This window comes from Eptesicus fuscus, chromosome 10 (genome assembly GCF_027574615.1).
Source record: "Eptesicus fuscus isolate TK198812 chromosome 10, DD_ASM_mEF_20220401, whole genome shotgun sequence".
Taxonomy (NCBI): Eukaryota; Metazoa; Chordata; class Mammalia; order Chiroptera; family Vespertilionidae; genus Eptesicus; species Eptesicus fuscus.
Window position 1 is genome coordinate 25,726,627 of NC_072482.1, and position 24,110 is coordinate 25,750,736.

Below are 24,110 nucleotides of genomic sequence, written 5' to 3' on the forward strand. Positions count from 1 at the left end.
ATTTTTATGTATGAAACTACATTTTTCGATTACCAATTCTATCATGGATTTCTTTATCAATTAGTATTTCATTGTGATGGCTGCATAATAGTTTGAATGTAAGCAACTAACTATTCTTTCAGTACTGTATATTTATATATCTCCAATTTTTTTTATATTGAGAGCAATAATGCATTGAATATCCTTGTACATGCATTTTTGTGTATTGCTTTTTCTATTTTTAGGCTTAATATTAAAATAATACTTACTGAGCGTCACATTAAAAATATTAATAGATACTGTTATCTTCCAAAAAGATTGTTCCAATTTAAACTTTCGGTAATAGTGCACCTTTTGAAACATTATTAATTGAATACATTTAAAATGACATTTAAACTGTGTTTTAATTTTTTAAATTAGATGTAAAGGTGAACAACTGTTTAAAGTCTACTGGTCATTATTATGCCTTCCCATGTGAATTATCTGTTCTTATTCATGATTCATTTTGTCTACAGTACTGGTTTTCTTTTCTTTTCTAGAAATAAGACTTATGGGTATATTTGCGGTATTAATCAATTGTAAAAAATATTGCAAATATTTTCTCTCAGTGCATTGCTTATTTTTTGTTGTTGTATTTTTTTATAATGAGTTAGCTTTAAATTTTGGAAAGTCAACTTGGTCAAAATATTTTATGATTTTTCAGCTACAAGCTTGGCTTAGGAAACTTCAACATTATTTTTTCAAATGACTTAATATTTAACTATGTGTAATTATTTCTACTTTGTTTTATGTCATACATTATATCTTTAATCTTCCAGTAATATATTTTTATAGTGTACGTTTTATGTAAGTGGATAGACAACATCATTTATTGAGTAATCAATCTCTTTCCCATTAAATTGAAATGCCATCTTTATGATATATTTAATTTTCAAGTAGTATTGGTCCTATATCTTACTTTTCTGTTCATAGTCACCTTGTGTTTATTCCAGTTAGTAACTTACTTAATGATAGTCACTTTGTGTTTATTCCCCTTAGTAACTTACTTAATGACAGTAGTTTTTTAAATGTTAAATTTTGTTGCTACTTTATGACTTTTAAACTGATAAAACCATCTCATTTCCCTTATTTTACAACAATTCTTAAGAATTATGTGTGGCCCTAGCCAATTTGGCTCAATGGATAGAGCATTGACCTGCAGACTGAAGGGTCCTGGTCAAGGTGCCCTTGCCCAGGTTGTAAGCTCAGTCCCCAGTAGGGGGCATGCAGGAGGCAGCCAATCAATGATTCTCTCTCATCACTGATGTTTCTATCTCTTTCTCCCTCTCCCTACCTCTCTAAAATCAATACAAATCTTTTTAAAAAATGAAATTTATGTGTATTCTAATACAGCTAAATTGTTACTTTTTTCAATTATTTGATCATTGCCTTTTTAGGGTTCATATAAATATTAATTAACCTTTAATCAGATACAGCATACAAAGCCTGTCTAAATACTTGTTTATAAATTCCTGGGAGTACTTGATTATGTTTTCAATATAACATTGCTTATATATAAAGATATTTTCAGCAATGTATCTTTTCAAGGAAAACCTAAAGAATCAATAACATTTGAACTACCTGACTAAGAAAATGGAGTTGTCCTTGTTAAATTCTAAGTTGTTATTTAGTAGTGTGCAGTCTTATTAGGCACAGGTCAATAATAGTAACTTCTAACAAATGTATATTGAGCACCCAAAGGATATGTATACACTGCAGAATTTCTCTGGAGGACAAAATAATTCTCTAAAGAATTCTCTGGCTTCCTAATTATTCAATAAGTTCATCACTTACCTCTGAAAAGCTCAGAGTAAAACTATATTACTATAGATTTTTCAGGAAAGGGGATTCAAGGGGTTGGGAGTGAAGAATTCTAGGACTGGAAATTCTTTCTTGAGATAAAGATTTCTCTGCTTCCTGAAATATGCAGAAATTTATAAAGAATCCTTAACATAAATCCTCTCCTGAAATAACTAACATTTCCTAAGTTCCAATTCTGTGGACATGCTCAGTGAGACCATGCTGTGGATTAGCAATTAATCTATTAGGTTGCAATTGCCTCTCCAATTAATTTATATTAGAAAATTTGACTTTTATAGCATTTATATTTTTAGTGCTGCTGACTGTTGCATGGTTATTTGCAGCTAATTATTTAAAAATATTTTACATATATATCATTACTTAGATTGACAGTATCATAATTAGAAATGACACTAAGGAGATACTAACATTGCCTGCTTTTGAAAAAGCCAGAATATGAGATAATTTCATTAAATGGTTAAATGTAATTATCCCATTTTTAATATATTATAGTTTTTATATAATAGTGCACCATGAAATAAAATCTTTCATTAACTTTGCATCTGGGAAAAAAACCTAAATTGTTAATTTTTAATACATCAGATAAAAACTGCTTTTGTTATTTGTTAAAAAAAAAGTCTTATTTATAAAACCTAATAGATGTAAAGTTAATTCCAACCCTCAGTTGTTCAATATACATGAATGTTCTTTGATTTGCATGTCTAAATATGCTGGTATTAATCACAATATTTTTTAACTTCTATTTTTATTCAACTTGAATTTTTAGTTATTTATTTTATATAACCCCACTTTGTTGCTTTCTTGCACTTTGTTTACATATGTCTTCCTCTACAGATTCCACAAATAATAATACCGTCAAAATTATGTTTTACAAAATCAGATATACTGCAGCTCAAATCACATCTCCTGAAATATAACTACATACTTTGAAACCTTGATATAAGCCAACTTAAACAAATGAGTGCTTTTATAGTCTTCTGACAGCATCATAAAGAATTCCTGTTAATAACCATGTATAATCCAAGGGTGGGAATACAGGTAGATGAATATTTTATAAATGTCAGAAATACTTTAAGAATTAGTTCTTTCATTGGTAAGTTACCTGGATAACCTTAGGTGGGGTTAGGACTTGGGGTAGTTGATAATTTAAGGTCTTTTGCATTGAATTGTGTTTATTGAGCATCTACTGTCTGCCTATGTAGACACTGTGTTGTTTGTACTTGGGGAAATTTTTAACAGAGACTAGGAAAGAATTTCTTCTACTTTTCCTACTAAAATAAGGTTATGGTTTACTTTTTCTAAGCAATGAATCAGAATTTAAAGAGACATACTAAAACAGTGTTTCTCAGACTTTAATGTACATAGTAATCACCTGGGGATGTTGTTAAAATGAAAATTTTGATGCAGTAGATCTGGGGCAGGCTTGAGAGGCTGCATTTCTGACACTTAAGAGTAGTAACCAAAGATAGTAACCAAAACCTCATGAAAGTCAAACTTGTGAGACAGATGCTGATGAAAAAGGAAAGAGGTTTGTTCAAGTGCTGGATACCTGAGTAGATGGAGGATTATTGTCGCAAAGCCCATCGCTCCATCGCAGTACAGGCAGAGGTTTTTATTAGAGAGAGAGGGAAAATAAAACAAAGCAGGAAGGCGAGGGAGTTGAAAAGTTCTCTATGTGCAGATCAACAACAGCCCATTCTGATAAGGATCTTGAAACTGGTCAAGTGATAGTTTGGTATGCATCATCCTGGTCTTCATCATCCTGGTTCTACATCACTCTGGTTCTATAGTTGAAGATCAGCAAATCTCCCGGAACTGGGATGACTAAAGGTCAGGGTATGCATCTTCTGAAGTTAGTTCCTAGGATTCTTATACAAACACTAGAGGCCTGGTGCATGAATTCATGCATCGGTGGGGTCCCTCGGGGTGGCCTGTGGGGATTGGGCCAAAATCCACAGTCCAACACCACCTGCAGCTCCTACCTACCGCTCCCGGTCATCCTGGCTCCACTGCCCTGCTGTGGGCTAACACCCAATCAGTCCCGATTGGGAGAGGCTCGTGCCACCGCAGCAGTGCTCACCAGCCATGAGCCCTGCACCTGGCACCCTCCCAAGGGGAGTGGTCTGCAGGATTGGGCCAAAACTGGCTCTCCAACATCCCCTGAGGGGTCCCAGATTGCAAGAGGGCGCAGGCCAGGCCAAGGGACCCCACTGGTGCATGATCAGGACTGGAGAGTGACCACGGGAGGGCTCCAGGGCGTGTCTGGCCTATCTCACTCAGCTCCATTGGCCAGACCCCAGCAGCAAGCTAACCTACCGGTTGGAGCGTCTGCTCCCTAGTGGTCAGTGCACATCATAGTGACTGGTTGACCAGTTGACTGTCTGCCCCCTGGTGGTCAATGCATGTCATAGCAAGTGGTTGAGCGGCCTTAGCATATCATTAGCATATTACACTTTGATTGGTTGAACAGTCGCCCTGTCACCGGATGACTGGACACTTAGCATATTAGGTTTTTATTATATAGGATGGTGTTTATCTATAAGCTACATATTAGTGAGAGTCAGCATTTACAGAAGCAATATCAAAAGAATGGTGGGGTGGGTTACAGTTCCCCACTGTTATAAGATCTAAAGCATTTTTTCATCAATTATCTTTTAATTTCTACTAAAATAATATTGGGTAATAATAATATTGCCTTCACTGGTATCTCAGTCCTCTACTGGCGATCTTGTATAAAAGGTATTTCTAGTGGACACCACCCCTCATTACTCTGCCATTTTAGGAAGAGTGGTTAAAGAGATCAAAGTTTTAGCAATGACCTGGTCACTGCTTCCAAAGGGCAAGATGAACTTGTCTTTATAACTATGATGTTGAAAGTGTTAACAGGCAAGTCCAACGTTTCTCTTCTCACCTGGGAAATGAATGGCCTAGTTTCCTCTATCACAAAGTAGAAACCATGCATAATTTTTCAGGACAGAGAGAAATATATAAGAACTTTGTAGAACATGTCATACTTTCATTTACGTCCTTTGTTGAAACTTAAAGTAAAGCCTTGTGCTATCACACTCTAGGAATTTTAGTGAGGGTTTATACAACCACATGGCAAAACAGCCACAGTCTTTATTTGCCTATAAATGCAGGATTTTCAAAGGTTTCCAGGATAATAGGGAATATAAAAACAAATAATCATTCTGTTTGAGGGATTTATGATCTATTTTTTAATCTTAACTACAAGTTAAGCTACTTCTTATATAAGCCAATAGGGTTTGAATTAAGGACAGAATATACCATAACTTTCCCATTTGGAATGCAAGGAGATTTGTCTAGTCATTAATTTCTGAAATGAGACTTTAAAATTATTTTATTTTAGTTCCTGCTTTGTGATTTGCTTGAAAATTATAATTTTGTCAATTTTTGTTCTACCAAAGGCTAAGATGGCCCAATCATTTTGTGAAAAAATGAAAGTGACATTCCTGAATAGTAAATTTATTACACACAGTTCTTTCTCTCATCGATCTTAACTGTTCTCTATTAATCACATAAGTAAACTTTTTTCCAATGTCTCCTTTCCCGTGTCCTCATAATATTTAGCACTGATTCCCTTTAAATCTATCTTAGTCATGGTAATTATCCTCCTCCATATGATATCCATCAACTTTGTTCCCTCCTTCTTCTCATAATTACCCTAATCTTACCTCCCTCTTTTCTATCTCTCCTTTGCATCCAGTTTTATTATTTCACCAATAAAATGATCTCCATATTTTTTCTGAGATACTCAGATTGTTTTCCCCAGAAGTAACACAGCATTCAGCTTCATATGTATTTCTACCCATATCATTACTGTATCTTTTTTACCTATTAATTTTTTGTGGAGATTTCCTTTTATTATTTTTTATTTTACTTTTTTTCCTTTTATTTTTTTAATATCTCATTCTAACATTAAAGTATTGTTGTGACTATTCTTTCTAGGTTTTTAGTCAACTGACCTCTTGGGAAATGTGATTCCCAGGCTTTATCAGATTTATCTCAAGTACCATAAAGCAATATCCATTTTTCAGCTAGAGGTTTTCTTCTCCATTTCTGTAGGTAGCATCAAAATCCATAAAAATGAGGTCAGGTGGAAAACAAACAAATGAAAAAATACAAACTTGTGCCAATTTCTCTCATCCAGATGAATTCTCCTCCTTGGTAAAGTCTCAATAGGTTATTCCAAACACTGAAGGACAGGTTATAAAATTAGCCTCATTATGTAAGTAATATTTCTGGATTTTTTTAGTCCTTCCATAAATGAAACTGCCTTGAGAAAGTGCATTTATATGTAATGTATAATTCATACTTCATTTTCTTCCTAAAATATTTTGAGTCAATTTTTAATAAAAATACACCTAAACAAGAGAATTAAAATCTGCAGTTAAAATTCAATAAAATAAACAGTACAGGAAATGTAGAGGAAGCAAATCAAACCTGATATTTCATTCATCTATTCATCAAACATTGTTTAGCACCCATTGTTTGGTAGATATTCATTAAGCACTGGATCACACAAATAAAAATAAAAACAAGCTAAGGATATGGTATATGTGTATAGATTAGGCCCATCTAGATTCTTTAATGAAAAACGAAAAGATACTTTTACTGTACTGCATCTTATGAAACATATCCTTAGCTATTATTTTTGAGCCTTTTAATTTCAGTCTATCAATCGCATACATCCCCTATATCAATTAAGCAAAGAAAGGAAAAGCCAGGTTTAGGCTGCTTGTGCTCTTAAAGACTGATGAAAATTGCTGCGAATTTCATTCAGAAATAGTTCATACCATTGAACAATCTGAGAAAGTTTCTTTTTTCCAATTTATTATCAAATTGAAGGAAATTTGTGCTTACTCTTGTTCTGCTATAGGATTAACTTGTGAGTAGGCTGATGCTCTGTAAAGTGAGGCCTGGGTTAAGAGCATACCAGCAATAATATTAGAAACAAAATAGCCATTTTTTTAAAATTTTATTTGAGAAAAGTAGAAGTCAAAGGATGTGATTATGGAATATCAGGAGATGTTACATCAGAAGGATAATGTATGCTCATCTGTGAGTACCAGCTCCCTTGAATTCTAGGGTTGGCTCATAGTAATTCTGGAGTTTTCTTCCTATCCAAGTACACAACTCTGGATCATGCACAGAATTTATTAATTCAGCTTCTAATTATTGCCCCAGCATCATCTTTTGCAAAAAGTACCTAGTTTTTCTTTGATTCTGCTTTAGTCTTTTTCCATTCCAACTCATATTTCCATGTGATGCCTTTACAGTCTCTAATCCCAGCTTTAGATATCAGCATCCTATTTGCCTTTTAAAGGGCAAGACTCAATAGCTAGTCCTTGATAATTTTTTAAATTTAAATTCTTTATTGTTTAAAGTATTACATAAGTCTTCTTTTTCCCCCATTGACCTCTCCCTGGCCGCCCCCACCCCCCAGTACATGCCCTCACCCCCCCCACCCTGACTGTATCCATTGGTTATGCTCATATGCATGCATACAAGTCCTTTGGTTGATCTCTTACCCCCTCACTCCCTACCTTCCCTCACAGGTTGGACAGTCTGTTTGATGCTTCTATGACTCTGGTTCTATTTTTGTTCATCAGTTTATGTTGCTCATTATATTCCACAAATGAGTGAGATCATGTGATATTTATATTTCTCTGACTGGCTTATTTTGCTTAGCATAATGCTCTCCAGTGATGATTTTTTTCTTTTCTTTTCAAATTTGACTCCAACTGCTCTTTATTACCCACAGGGTGTTCTGTTCCAAATGTACCCACTCACTATTTGCCAATGATATCCAGCATGTCCACACTTTCACATGTATGCCTTTGCTCACACAATTCCCATCTATATCCAAATCCATCTCTTTCAAGCTTTAGCCCAAATTCCACCCCCCTGTCTAGACTTCCTGGTATTCTAAGTTGAAAAAAATATTTCTGTTCTCTAATCATTAATATGTAAGAATAGCACTGCATCTGTAACTCTTTATATACATTTACCACTTTCTGGGTAACATTAACATTGCATATAAGTCTTGTTTCCTTTAAAAATCTTAGGGAAGACCCTGGCAGGGTGGCTCAATTGGTTTAAGCATTGTCCCATACACCAAAAGATTGTGGGTTCAATTCCCAGTCAGGGCACATACCCGGGTTTCAGGTTCAATCCCTGGTTTGGGCTTGCATAGGAGGCAACTGATCAATGTTTCTCTCTCACATTAATGTTTCTTGCTCTCTCTCCCTTCCTTTCACTCTAAAAATTAAAAACAAAACAAAACAAAACAACAACAGCAACAACAACAAAAAAACGACATATCCTCAGGTGAGAATTAAAAAAACAATCTTAGGAGAAGCGGTCAATGAGAGAAAAAAGGGGACATATGTAATACTTTCAACAATAAAGATTTTTAAAAAACAATCTTAAGGAAAAGATCTGTGTCTTATTCATCATTGAAATAGTAATAATAATAGGTAATATTTATTGGGGGTTCACTCTGTTATTTTAATAAGTTTAATACAACTGGGCAGTAAAGATTATTGAATAAAAAAAGAGTCCACTTAAGATATACAACTAAAGAATGACTAAATTAACTGCTCCATTAAACATGAGTCATGAATTATCCAACTTAGTGCTTATAAAACTGTGCCCTGTGAGGCAAACATTAGTACCCTAATTTACATGGGAGGAACTCAAGGTTCGCAGAGCTCAGAAACTTTCCCAGCATCACACAGTGAGTAAATATTGGGCTATATTTCTAACCCACATGTATCTGACTTCAGAGCCAAACTCTAGTCTATTATTCTACATTGCTTCTAGGCATCCCCACTTGTTTTTTTGTTTCTTTTTGCCTCTCAGGTTAGATATGTGTTTTCATTTTTGTTTTCCCACAGGAAGTGCTTATAGAGATCTGTTGGATAAACAAGTGAGTGACTCAATAAAGAAAAAATATTTAAGGATTATACATGTTTATTTATATATAGGCTGAAAAACAGAAACATTTTGTTCTATGTATATAGAAGATAATTGATATAAAATTTTCTCCCTGGCACACAAACTCCAAGATTTATGCCAGAATTTGGATATGTGCTGTTTATCACATAAAACAGCAGAATTATAGTTTTTTAAAAATTAATTTACTCCTTTAAAATTGTTAAGAGCTTCAGGAAAAAAAAAAGTATGGGTACTTTATTCACCAGAAGAAAGATATTATTCAAATCCAAGTTTGTATAAAAGATGTTTGATTTAATGTCTGATCCAAGCCTTGACTTATTTGCCCTTAAATCAATTTCTTCCTCCTTCTTTTTTTCTAAATAGTGGAACTGACCCCTATGGGCTATGTTTCCCAGGCTTTCATGTCACTGGCTTCCAGCTGGGTTTGGACAATGAGAGAGCCTTGAAGAAGACAGGGGAGCAGGAGGAAGGGAGAAGAAAGACAGGGTGTTTCTTGCCCTCACTGTCTCAAGTATCATCTTCTGTACTTCTTATGTCTCTTCTTTGGTTCTAGTTTCTTTAGACAGGCCCATTAGGGCCCAAGTTTCCACCTTGGACCCTGGGCTCTGGTAATACCACTCATCCTTTTTATCTCCCATTTAGAGATGTTTCCCTCTTTCTGCAATGGCTAATCTCTGCTTCACTATCCCCAGTTGGTTTCTTAGCAATTGTATCATCTGTGTACCAATTCTTGGTACCAAACCCCTTTTGCCTTAACTAATAATAGTGGTTCCTCTTTTTCTGGTTAGATCCTGATTGATAAAATGTTTTATGAAATTATTGGTGATATGACTAAAGTTGAAAATTTTTTTCAAGTTAATATTGGGGGTGTTTAAAAATATTTATGTATGCTTGTCTCTAATTGGTGCACTTCATTCTTTAGGGATGTGAAAATTAATAAAGAGAAACCTCATTGAAAATGGAGTTTATAAGAGAGAATTCTCACACATGTGTCACTTGATGTATACTAATGGCTCACATAGGAAGAGACATCCTTACACCTCCAACAGGAAGTGATACTACTTTATAACCTTCAGCAAGAGGAAGGAAAGATTCCTTCTTGCCCATTAACAGCTCAACCAATGGGAGATGGCCATAACTCAGCCAATGAAAAGTCACTGTGCTTGAACTTGTTTCCTCCAATGAATTTTCCTCTATAACAACCCATTCCCAAGTCCATAAAAGAGCATTATCCTCCTTTGTTATTCTAGATGTGCATGTGGTTTGCCATTAGACTGACTGCATGTCCAGAATTTTGATCATCTGTTGTTCCTGAATTTTGCTGGAAAAATATCTGGCTATTTGTTTAAGGTCAACAGGCAGTTGATTTTCAACTTCCATTCCTCTGCTTTTGCAGTTGCCTCTTAGTTTTCCATCTTCCAAAATTTTCTTGACATCTCATGCTGACTCTTTCCCTGTTCTGTCATCCTTCATCTGTTTTAGACTTTTACTTTCATTTCATTGTAGAACTCTGGGGGCAAGAAAGAGGGATTTCTATTTTTATGCTTATAAAACTACAATCTTACATTTTAAAGCACAAAAAGGGACATAAATAATCAACTCAAATACATGAGTATCTTTTAAACTTGCATTTTTAGCTGTTCTCCTAGTTCAGAAATATCTTAAACAATGCATACATGAACATTTTTATTTCAAAATGTAGCCTGCTAGTTTATCTTTAGGTGTTGAAAATAGCTATAAATCAAAACATACTAATGGAAATCTTTAACCAGTGTCTATAGTCATAGTTTACAATAAAAAATATGGATCAATAAGGCATTGATTAAAAAATATCAAACTGCTTTCAGCAAAGATTGTAGATTTCTTCTTTAAAGAATAAAACATTTCATAAACTTTAGTCTCCTGATGCCAAAATCAGTGTTAAATTGTGCCAAGTTAGTTCAGTAACAGCATTTAGTCTTGGATGATTTTATCTAGCGCTCACTGTGAATTGGCCTCATGAGCCTCTTGACTTTGTTTCTTTCAATCTTATCACTTAGTTTAGAAAGTACAAAGACTTCATTCCAGTGTTGAAGTGTGAAAGAATGAGATAAAGATCAAATTACCTGTACAAGAAAGAGAAATTGATGACTTATGTTTTCACGTTCCTAAGGTTTCTAGGTGAAATTTCCTACCATAAATGTCAGGTAAATAAATGTCTGAAACAGCATAGCTTTCTTTTACTAAGACTGGCATTAGGATTGCTATGAATTACTTTGCCTGGGGGAGTAAATTACAGAGCCCCAGAATCTGTTCTGCTGTCACCTTTATACTTTTAGGAGTGGGATTTATTTAATTAAAGTGATTGGAAAAAGGCTCACGGAGGCATTGGCCATATAAATAGTGAGGAAGTTATAAATAGTCTCTTCCAAAAATTTTATTTCCAGAACCAATCATTTAATTTTGTTTCATTACTTTTTCTCTGTGCTGTAAAGAAATGGCTTTTATAATTTTCTGTGATGAGTTTTAAGGGGATGTTAAAAAAAAAAAAAAAGAGAGAATGTAACAGCCATAGACTATTGCTTCTCTGGCAACTCATTCTATAGCATACAAAGGCATGTATAATTTACCAGATAAGAAATATACATGTAAAAGAAGAAAAAACATTCAATGAAATTCTATAGTTGTACTCTTAAAGATGAGTTCTCAGAATACATGCTTTCTAGCAGTAAAAACGTGTATCTCTGCCTGCAAATATATTTGATTCCTGTAGAAAAGTGAATACTGCTAATTTAATAGAAGGAAAGCACTTTCTGTGATTGAGGCTTGGGATGTCTAGCTCCATTTTTCAATGCATTTGCCCGTGTGCTCCTTACACCGGAAATGGAAGATAGCATATCTAGGTGGACACCCACCTTGCCCCACGACACTGCAACTTCTCTGCCACGGGATGATTTTGAGAGCACAAATGCAACACGGATGTTTTATGTTCTGGGGAAGAGATGTTCCTGGACCTCTCACTGCTGGCTCACAATCCTTCCTGAGGGGCTATAACACCGTGCAGTGTCCTGTCCTTGATTGTAAACTGCTTTTGATACTTGCAGGGTTTGTAAATCAGGGACTCTAGCAGTCCACACTCTCTGATGGATAAATTCAGACCTTGGCACAGTGGGCTCTGTTCTAGCAGAGCTTATCTGCATATTTAAATCAGTCATGAAAAGCTGAAGTGTGACTCACATGCCTAAGGCCTAAAATAAATTAGGACCGGCCCGCAAAAGGGTGACCAGGCAGGGATCTTACAAAAAAGGGTAATATTCTCTACTTTCCTTTTATACCCTCTTTTGATCAGTTTATTTATTTATTTTTGAAATTATTTTATTTTATCAGGCTCTGGGGAGCGAACTGTGGAGTGTATCTGAGATGAGAGGATGCTTGTTCTCCACAGACCAGTGTTATGAGAGCAGTAGTTGGGGATTGTTAATGTGGATGGAAGCAATACAAATTCTGCAGGCTGTATAAAACTTTGTGAGTCTATAGAGTTTTGAAAACTCTGTATAGTATTATTACAGTAGGAATATATCAGTATGGCCTAGAAATCAAAGTTAGATTAAATAACCTCTGAAGCAAAGGTCAACATTTGGAATGTGTGGTCTGTTTTCATTTTTTTTTTTTCCTTGACATCTATCTAAGGGTAATCTAGTTGGTATTTTTGACACTTTTCTATAAATTATAATTTCCTTATCTAATTGGTTAGCATAAATAAAGATGCAAAGATGTTAGTTTTCTTAAAATTCTCAACAATTTCAATTTTATATCAGATTATTCTAGTTTTGAATGAAAATATGCATCTGCAGATGGTACTTGAATTGCATAAAATTAATTACTACATGTGCAAGTTTTCAGTAATTAATTCCGGTGAGGACTGTAAAAAATCCATTGTGAGCAGAAGTACATGCTTCTCAGTCTCTTCTTTTCCAACCTGATGGTTGCTTTTTTATTTTTGAGAACATGGAAGCATATAGGCCATTCAGGGAAAGTGCATTAGGTTTCTTAGGGTATAACAGAGCCAAGCTCTTGGATTATAGTGAGTTCCCATATGCTTGTAGGTTTTCATTTAAAGAATGATATCTCTTTGCGATGTGTTGGAAAAGTCAATATTGGCAGTGCTGGAGCGTTGCTTTGCATATGTTGTTGAGCCAGGTCCAGACATAGATTGACAGTGGGATTTGTCCAGTGTCTTAGTCCATAGCCTTATTACTGTTGTGCAATGTTGATTTCTCTATCATTTCTCTGTAGTCGTCATGAATGAATGATTATAATATAAAAACTTAATTCATACAATTAAATATTTTCAGTATAATATTATGTGTATTTTGTCAATAAAATAATGTGTCTGGGATCACTAAAGAGTCTAATAAAACTAGATGATGAAGAGACAGGAGAATTTCAGACTTTTGATTCAGACCAATAATATTTAAAAGTGAGAATGTTTACTAGGCATTTAGATTCTATTTTGAACCACGTGCCTTCAAAGTCTTCATGATGTTTGGGAATTGTGGAAACTTCTAAGCCATTTTCATCTCAGCCACATGGCATAAGGCTGTCTCTGTTATGAAATCTGGTGTTAGATTTGAATGTTTAAACAAAGGCATTTTATGTAGTCACTACTGTCTTAATAGATGAAAATATCTTAAAAATAAGCTTGGAAGGCCCTGAAAGATTAACCACTCTCCAAAAGATACTATGTGTTACCTTTTAAATACCAATATTGTTTTTCTTAACGCATACATACAGCTATGACTCTCCACCTCAGCTATACATCAGAATTAACTATGGGGGCTTTTAAAAATAACTTTAAAGCATGGGTCCCACCCTAGACAAAGGACAACACACACATATTCACACACATGCATATTGATTCACTCACACACACATTACTAAGCTGTTTCTTGGCTGCCATGCTTAAAGAAACCTATACAAATATATATATATATTTTTTTTTTGGGGGGGGGGAGGAATTGCTTGCTTCTTTTGCTTTTAAGTACATGATCTTCATTCTAGATTCACGAGGCATTTCCTGGCCAAGGGAGAGATTATAATAAATTACAGAAATAGTTCAAAGACTGATATTGAGTAATATTAAGCTTCTGACATTCAAAAATGTAACTTCTTCATAAAACAATAGATTTTGTACAAAACGCTTCTTTTGAGGAAGAATTGTCTAAATTTCTTTAACTCTCATTACAAGGGACAGACTTGGTGGGTGATCTTAGAGTTTTACATACAACAGACACAGATCAGGAGAAAGAAGAAAAGTTTTCTCTTTCTGATGCTGAGAGAATTTTGAGCAAAAGAAGAAGAAAGAAAATTAGAAGTGCAAAATGAGCTAATTTTTCTCTTTTGAAGCTTTGTTCCTCAGAGGAAGAGAATTCTTGTCTGCCTGCTTCCTGCTTGTGACTCTTGCAATCAACAGTGTGGACCACAGCTACATCAGATAAAATTGGCAGCCTAAGAAGGTTGGACAGTCCTAGCGTGGAGCTTTCCTGAGCTGTTTTTGTCTTCTAAGTGACATTGAACAGACCCAGAAGTAACTATGGGTCTGGCTAGTAAACTTGACAGAGGAGGAAACCATGTTGGTACAGAGTAACCCTGGAGTATGGCACAGAGGAGACCTCTTGAGCTGAGAGTGAATGGGAGTCAAAACTAGATGACAAGAACCAAGGAGAGGTCAAGTTCAACAGGGAGTAGCACCAGGAGCCTTGCCTGGGTCCATAGAAGAACCATGAGTAATCAGCTGAAGATTTCAGCAGAGGAGGCCAACAAAGCATCTATTCACTCACTCGGCAGTCAATGGGCATTGGCTTGGTGATGCATGCATGCTAGCTAGCACACTCCTAAGAATCATACACAACTGCAGACCCTCTTCAACCCCCACTATAAGGATATGCATGCAACCCTCCTCTCCCACCATGTGCCTGAATGACATCGTAGGAAGAGGAGTAAGGGAAGAGAGTGGTGATTATCAGAAAGACTATACTAAAATTATATCAGACTAGCTAATTAAGTTTTAAATCTTTAAGTCTATTAAGACAACTGGGTTTGTTTATTTATTGCTTGTTTCATTTAGTTAGCAGACCAGGGCTTGGAAGAAAGACCAGGTTTGTTCTATAGAAATACCTTCTCTGCAAATTTGAGTTGTAACATAAAATGTATTTGACACATAACTTAGAAAAAATTAGCTGATGAAAAAAGGACATCTATATATTTCTACTTATACTGCATGTTTGCTTGGAGTGTAATTCAAAAAAATTGTTGAAACTGAAAATTCTTTAATATTTTGGTTTTAGCCACCTCAAATATTTAACTACCTATCTCACATTTAAAAAACTTGAAATTTTTGAAATATTTTCTAGATGCCAATGAATAGTAATATCTCATTGATCTAGCATATAATTATTAATTGTATTAGTCTACTTGGGCTGCCATAACAAAATACCATAGTCTGAGTGACTTAAGCAATAGAAATGTATTTTATCACAATTCTGGAGACGGAAAGTCCAAGAGGAAGGTACCAGCTTGATTGGTGTCTGATGAGAGCTCCCCCTTTGGGTAACAGGTGACTACCTTCTCACTGTGTGTCCACATGATCTCTTCTGCATTCGCATATCTCTCTGTCATCCTTCTTTATAAGGCAAGCTATCCTATCAGATTAAGATCCCATCTGTATGACCTCATTTAATTGTAATTACCTCCTAATGGCTCTATCTCCAAAAACAGACACGTTGGGGATTATGGTTTCAACATATGAATTTTGAGGGAACAATTTAGTCCATAGCTGCCATAAAACTCAAACATAGTATTTTTAACATCGTTCTAATTTTAATTTTTGTATATAAACATGACTTTAGGCAACACAAGAGAATGAAGTATCTTCTGAAGCATGAGCAATGAATTAAATTATGTCCAGTATACTTCTTGTGTTAAATTGCTTTCTAAACTGGTAATTCGTGTGTAGAGCATGTGGTAATATTTGATAAGTAGCATAATAAGTTGGCCACTGCATTCCACTCTTTATTAATTCTGAGAAAATAGATCTCATCATATTTCCAGTTGGAAACTGATCTAACTTACAAGATATTTGAAGGTGCTTCAATGTGAGCATTCAGTTAGCTAAAACTTTTCTAGTATGAAGAATAGCTTGCAAATAAGAAGCACCATTATTTAGCTATACCCACAGTCATGACCAATGTGCTAATTAAGCATAAGTAATTGGCATAATATCCTGAAACCACTGTAATTAGATACTTTTCATTTCTTGTCCGTATACATCACATTCTCCATGCATTTAGTGCCATTGCAACCACAGCAACGGGGAAAGCAAGCACGTTGTTAGAAGGCATTAGTCTGTAGCCCAGGGCTGCCACACAGTTATACAGGTTGTATATGGCATGAGGGTACCAGCTCTAGCAAGGCTGTGTTCACAGTATAGGCAACATACTTTGCATATTTATTCCAACAAAAATTTCTCAGCAGATGGCAGTAAAATGTCTTATTCTAAGAATCTATATATATAAAAGCCTAAGCAATTGTCCGACCATTCGACCATCTGACCGGTTGCTATGATGCACAATGACCACCAGGGGGCAGAAGCTCTGACCAGTAGCTATGACATACACTGACCAACAGGGGGCAAACGCTCAACGCAGGAGCTGCTGATCTGCAATGACTTGGCAGCTGTGATTCTCGGGTGACGCACCTGGAAACAGAGAGGAGGGAGCCTGATTCCGGGGTGCATCACCCGAGAACTGCCCTCTCACAATCCGGGACACCTTGGGTAATGTTGGAGAGCTGGTTTCAGCCCGATCCCTGCAGGCCAGGCCGAGGAACCCCACCGGTGCATGAATCCGTGCACTGGACCTCTAGTATCAACATAAAACAAGAATTTTATGACAGATAGAAATAAAAAAAAAAATTGACATTCCAGTCTCTGTTCTGCCTGTCAGTGGATGAATGGATGAGAAAAATGTGGTAAATGGAAAATTATTCAACTCTAAAAAGGAAAGACATTCATGCATGTGCTGTAATAACACGGAGGAGCCTTGAAAACATTCTGTATGCTTAGTGAAATAAGCCAGTCACAGAAGGACAAATGCTATATGATTGCATTTACATGAGGTACCCAGAGTGGTTGAATTCATAGGATAAAAAGAAGAATGGTGGTTTCCAGGGGCTCTGGGGAGGGGAAATGAGACTTATTGTTTAATGGGTAGGGAGTTTCAGTTCTAAAGGCAAAGGAAGTTCTAGAGGGAGATGGTGGTGATGGTTGACAACTTAATGCCATTGAATTGTACACTCAAAAATGGTTAAAATGGGAAAATTTATGCTTTGTATATTTTACCACAATTGAAAAGAAGCAATCTACCCAAAAACATATTAAAATTCATAGACTAAAACAACTCACTCTAAAGTGGAAAATGCACAATAGTTTAGCATTATGAATGATAAGTAATTTAAGCAATGAGGATTTGGTCAGGAGGAGTGGTTGTATTAAAAAATACCAATTTAGTCATTAAGATGTCAAGAGAAGGAGGAGCACTAAACATTCAGTTTCTTTAAAATCTCTTGGATGTATTTATATTCCATTCATGGGAAATTTTTAGAAACAAACAATTAAACACAAAAACAAAGCACCCTCCAAACTCAATATATGGAAAAGTAAATTGAGTGAATTAGTCGCAACATTCTCCATGGCATTTTGATGAAAGATTTAAAGCTCTAGGGTTTAGACCCATTTCTAGATTAAAACTTTGTTACTATTTCAGGACACTTCCTCTGAAGTACATAACATATATATTAAATAGTTTATGGCTAAGATTTACTTAAATACTTCAGTAAACTGCAAAAAAAAAAATAGTACCATCATTAAGTGGTAAACTATTTCACTATTTAATAAGGAATTTCCCTATATACCAGAATAAAATCATTATGTGGCTAAGCACACCCTTATTGAAAAACCACTAACCCCAACAATTGTCATTATTTAACAACCAAAAGTGTATTTGGTATCAATCCTCATTGTATATTTTGAGAAAGTCTTTTAGACATGATTATTTTCTACTAATCTATATTTTTGAGCATTGGATAAATGGTAAATTCAGATACTTTTTTCATTTCTTCAAGCTTTAGCATCTATAAAAAGGAAATAATTCAACATTTTTGTCTGAGAAAGTATATTTTTTTCTGACAAAAAATAGTGTAAAAATATACTATGGACATGCATATACATATATACCAAAATCATTTGTTAATATCTCTTTTAAAGGAAGACTAAATAAGCAATAATTGCATTTGAAATAGTTTATATAATGACAGTGAAAGACTGCTGATTCCATCTGAATGCATTAGAGAGTCAAAAGGAAATTTAGCTCTTCAATCTCTAAATTGCATAAATCTATAGATCATTTCCCAAAAAGTTAAAAATAATGTATTAGAGAGGGGTGTTGGATATTGGAAGAGAATTGTTTTCTCATTCCGATTGAAAGTATGTTGAACAGGATCATAACCTTGTGAATCAACTGTATTAACATTACTTGAATGAAAAGTATACAGTTGAATGAGCTGGCTAATAGTACCTAAACTCAGGATCACACTGAAACATCAGATGAAAGCATTAGCAGCACATATTTTTTAGCAATACAGTAAATCCCACTTTCTCTGTATCTGTCCAGGTCAACTGCTTCGCTCTAGCCATGAGTTGACCACAAATCATATCCCTCCCCTCTCCACTTCTCTTAACAAATTCCAGCTGTCCTGACAATTCACTAGGGCTCTACAGTGCTGTAATTCTTCTTCTAATAATCAGCAATCTGAGGAGATAGCTAGTGCTCCCTAGCTACTTTCAATTAAGGAGAAAAATTGGATTGAGAGGGATTGTCAAGAATATGTATAGACAAAAATATGTAAAGCTTCCTTCAGCCAGTATATATTCTATTGAATTTATAGAATACTTTACCTGATTTTGGTGGCTATTTATTAATTCACTAGAGGCCTGGTGCATGAAATTTGTGCATGGAGAGGGGTTGTCCCACAGCCCAGCCTGTACCCTCTCCAATCCAGGACTGCTGGCTCCCAACTGCTCGCCTGCCTGCCTTCCTGATTGCCCCTAACCACTTCTGCCTGCCAGCCTGATCACCCCCTAACCACTCCCCTGCCAGCCCGATCACCCCCTAACCACTCCCCTGACAGCCTGTTTGCCCCCTAACTGCCCTCCCCTGCAGGCCTGGTCACCCCTAACTGCCCTCCCCTGCAGGGTTGATAGCCTCCAACTGCCCTCCCTTGCAGGCCTGGTCCTTCTCAACAGCCCTCCCTTGCAGGATTGGTGCCTCCCAACTGCCCTCCCCTGCTGGCCATCTTGTGGTGGCCATATTGTGTCCACATGGGGGCAGGATCTTTGACCACATGGGGGCAGCCATATTGTGTGTTGGAGTGATGGTCAATCTGCATATTACTCTTTTATTAGATAGGATAGAGGCCTGGTGCAGGGGTGGGGGCCAGCTGGTTTGCCCTGAAGGGTGTCCTGGATCAGGATGGGGGTTCCTTTGGGGCGTGGGGCAGCCTGAGCAAGGGGCCTGTCGTGGTTTGCAGGCCAGCCATGCCCCCTGGTGACTCAAGTGGAGGCCCTGGTATCTGGAATTTATTTACCTTCTACAATTGAAACTTTGTAGCCTAGAGTGGAGCCAAGCCTCCTGCTCGCTCCATGGCTGGCAGCCATTTCTGTTGGGGTTAATTCACCTTCTATAATTTAAACTTTGTAGCCTGGAGTGGAGGCGTAGGCAAGCCAGTGCAGGTGGAAAGCTTGGCTTCCTCCATTGCCGGGGGCAACCCTGGCCTGCTCTCTCCAGCTCCATGGCTGCTGCCATTTCTGTTTGGATTTGTTTACCTTCTATAATTGAAACTTTGTAGCTTTAGTGGAGGCTTAGGCCTGCAAGGGCAGGCAGAAAGCTTGGCTTCCTCCGTTGCCTGGGAAACCTTGTTCTCTGTGGCTGTAGCCATCTTGGTTGGGTTTATTTGCATATCTGCTCCTGATTGGCTGGTGGGCATGGCTTGTGGGCATGGCTTGTGGGTGTAGCAGGGTTAGGGTCAATTTGCATATTACTCTTTTATTAGGTAGGATTTTATAGGAATATTTCCTTTGCTGTGTTCTAAACCAAATCACCATTAATTAAATCACCCATGATGCACAACTTCTGTGACTGGAAATCTCTATCATCCTGAAGTTCTGATGCAATGGGGGCAAGGGGCAAGATTCTTAATATAATGCTATTTTAAATGTGGAGGTCCTACTAAACAATATAGCAAGAAAAAATACTAGAGGCAAGAGCCAAAGATATTTTCTATGCCTAGAACACTCAGGCTGTGACTCAGGGCCATTACTATGTTTACAAGATCAAGATGTGAGTACTTTCTGGATGCTTTTGGTAACATTGTACATTAGACTTCACTGTAGAAATATTCAATAAGTCATTATCTGGTTTCTAATCAAAGATATGTTGTCAGGAAGAAAGCAAAGCCCAGTTTACACTTCTTTATCCTATAGTTGTGTTTTTATGTCAACCAACCAATTATTGATGGAAAATTGTGTTTTCCAGAATTATGCAATCCTGTAAGAAAAACCATTGGAGCATACAACTATGTAAAGATAGAGGGGGTGGGCATTGGGAGGGCAATAGATGATGTGGAAAGAAAAAGAGGTAGTGTGTGTGTGTGGTGGGGGGAGGATCAAGTGTCGAGTATGAAAGAAGACTGCTAAAGAGAAAGAGGAAAGGAAAGGGGGGAGGGGGGGAGAAAGAGAAAGGAGGAGGAGAAGGCCAGGGGAAGGGAGGGAGAGGAGGAGAGAGAGGAAGAGTAGGGAGAGAGATAAAAATAGGGACAGAGAAAGAAAGGAAGAAAGAGGGAAGAAAGAAAGACAGAAAGAGAGAATGGGGGAAACAGATAGATACAGAAATACAGAGATAGACAGAAACAGAAAGCAGACATTGAACAACTGAAATAGGAATTTGTTTGGCAGCTCTGAGGGGTTAAGAAATCCCAGGAAAAGAGTGATAGCAAAGTAGTAAATTGGAAATGTTAGGTGCTTTCTAATTTATTTCTTCTGTTTCTCAAAGATTTTTTCTGAGTTTTTGGTTTCTCTAAGATCTCTGCAAAAAAATGCTTTCGGGTTGATTTTTTAAAAATTAATTTGGCAGTATATGAACTGGCCCCAGAAGTGACAGAAAGAGCCAACTTCTATTTGAGTTACATTTATATACCCCTAATTTAATGGTGGAAGTAAAACAAGAACAATTTTTGAAGAGCAGTGAAATAATGTGCCCTTTAACATTATTTTTATTTGCTTGCCTCCATCCAATACAGGGTGGGGCAAAAGTAGGTTTACAGTAGTTTATATGGAAAATAATACAATAATTAATAAATAATAATGTAAGAATAAGCTATGTTTTGTGTACTCACAACTGCAAACCTACTTTTGCCCCAACTTGTAGTTTAAGACCATTTAAATCAATCTTACAATTTTGAATGCTCAGTTCCATACAGTTCAACTTAGACTCAAATGTCACCATTAACCCAAGTTTATCTTTTAATAAATTTATGCTCTTTTGGCAAAGAGCAGGCACATTTAAAGAAACAATTTGAAAGTCTCCTTTTCCTTAAATTATTAAGCAAATTCTTATAGATTTTCTCAATTACATAAGCCAACAAGCAAGTCAGCTTCCCAGAAACAGTTGTATTTATGGTTCAAATATGGGTCATCTATAAGGAAATAAAAAAATTTAGATATAATAGAGCATGAGAGCAATGGTTGAGGAACCAAGACGCTGGGGTTTCAGACACAGCTCTGCCTCAGGTTAGTCACGGGACCTTGGCCACCCCACTTAAACTCCTTTGGCTTGTGTTTTCTTATCTCTTAGATGAGAAATTTTATCTATATGACCTTTTAAATCTCTATCAGTTTTAAACCTTTATGTGGTCCTAAGGGCTGATCACTTGGAAAATCAGGAGTCAAAGGGTATAAGCCCAGGGCGTGCAGTGAGAACTGGTGTTTATGGCTTGCTGTAATTTTGATGCTTGGCCATAAAGTAGTTAATATCCTATAGTATATCCTATTTAACGATTCTTTAAAAAGTAGTATAAACTATCTCTCTTTCTTCATATACTACAAAATATGTTTTCTGAAAAATTTTGGCTTCATATAAGCTTGGGCATTTAACTTTAAGATAATTGTAGATTCACACACAGTTGTAAGAAATAGTACAAAGAGCTCTTGTACCCAGTTTTTTTCTGATAGTACATCTTTCAAAACTATAGCGGTCATCACAACCAGGATTTTGATATTGATGTTCTCAAGATACAGGACATTTTCATCACCACAAGGATCCCTCCTGCTGTGCTTTAACCACCCACATTTCCCTCCCACCCTTCTTCGCTCCACCTTAACCCCTGGAAACCACTCATCTGTTCACTATTTCCATCATTTTTTCATTTTAAGAATGTCATATAGATAGAACCACAATATGTAACCTTTGGAAGCTATATTTTATCATTCAGCCTAATCATCTGGAGATTCATTCTGATTGTTGCATGTATCAATAGCCCATTTATTTCTATTGCTGAGTAGTGTTCCATGGCATGGATGTGTCCCAGCTTGTTTCACAATTTATTTACCCGCCCAGAGACACTGGGTTGTTACCAATTTGGAACTATTGTGAATAGAACTAATATAAATCTTTGATTACAGGTGTTTGTGTGGACACGGGCTTTCATGTCTCTGGGATAAATGGCTGGGTTGTAGTATGGTTTCTTGTTTCTTTCTTTCTTTCTTTTTTTTTTTTTTTTTGAGAAATTGCCAAACTATTTTCCAGAGTGGCTATACCATATTACATTTACATGAGCAATGTATGAGTAATCTAGTTTCTCCACAGTCCCTTCAGCATTTGTCACTGTTACTATATTTTTCAATAATAGGCTTGTTTTATAGAAGAATTTTAGATTTCTGTAAAAACTGAGCAGATAATGCATAGAGTTCCCATCTATTCCCTATCCACCCTAGTTTCCACTATACTATCGTTTTACATTAGTGTGCTACATTTGTTACAATTAATGAACCAATGTTTGGTGTATTGTCATTAACTAAAGTTAATAGCTTATTTATACTTCTTTAGTTTTACTCAATGAGTCTTTAATATTACAGAATACCATCTAAGACACCACATTATACTCAGTTGCCATATCCCCTTAGTCCTCTTGGCTGTGACAGTTTCTCAGGCTTTCCTTATTTTTGCTGGCCTTAATCTTGATGACCTGATGTCACTTTACCAGTTCAAGTAAAGTGCAGAAACCTCCCTTTACAGCCTGTTGATCTTCCCCATTTATAACTGCCTTATACATTTCTTCCACACACATTTAGAGTCATATCAGACAGTGTTCCCATTTTGCTCTAACTCTCAAATGTAATTCAGAGGAGAAAATAAGGTAATTCTCAAAAGAAGGAAATCAACTTAATTAACCCACATTTTTGCTTATTCTGTCCTTTCTTCCTTATTGATGTTCCAAGAGTCCTTCTTTTATTGTTTCCTTTTCGTTTAAAGATCTTCCTTTAGCCCTTCTTTTATAGCAAATCTGCTGATGACAAGCTCTTTCAGTTTTCCTTCATCTGAGTATGTCTTGATTTTTCCTTTCATTCCTCAAGGGCATTCTGGTTGGGTATAGGATTTAAGGTTCACAATTCTTTTTTTTTTTTTTTTTTCAGCCTTAAAAACAATTGCTCCACTTTTTGTGACCTCCCTGATGAGAAATACCTGTAATTCAACTTGTTTTCCATTATAGGTAAGGTACTCTTTCATTGCTTCCAAAGGTTTTTCTTTGTCTTCAGTTAAAATATTTGACTATGATTTGCTTGGTGTGAATTTCTTTTGAGTTTTTTATGTTTGGGATTTGTTCAGCTTCTTGAATCTTTTGCAAAATTTGAAAGCTTTGCAGCTATTACTTATTCAATAATTTTGCTGCCCTGCGATCTTTCTCCTCTCCTCATGGGATTTTGATAATACATATCCCGGAGGTTCAATTCTCCTAATTTCTCTTTGCTGTCCAGACAGGCTAATTTCTCTTTCTCCAAATTTATTGATTCTTTCTTCTGTCCCCTGCATTCTGCTCTTGAGCCTACCCACTTAGTTTTTTTTTCCTCTTTAACTTCAGTAATATATTTTTTAGTTCTAAAATTTCTATTTGGCTTTTCATTATGTCTACTATTTTCTTAG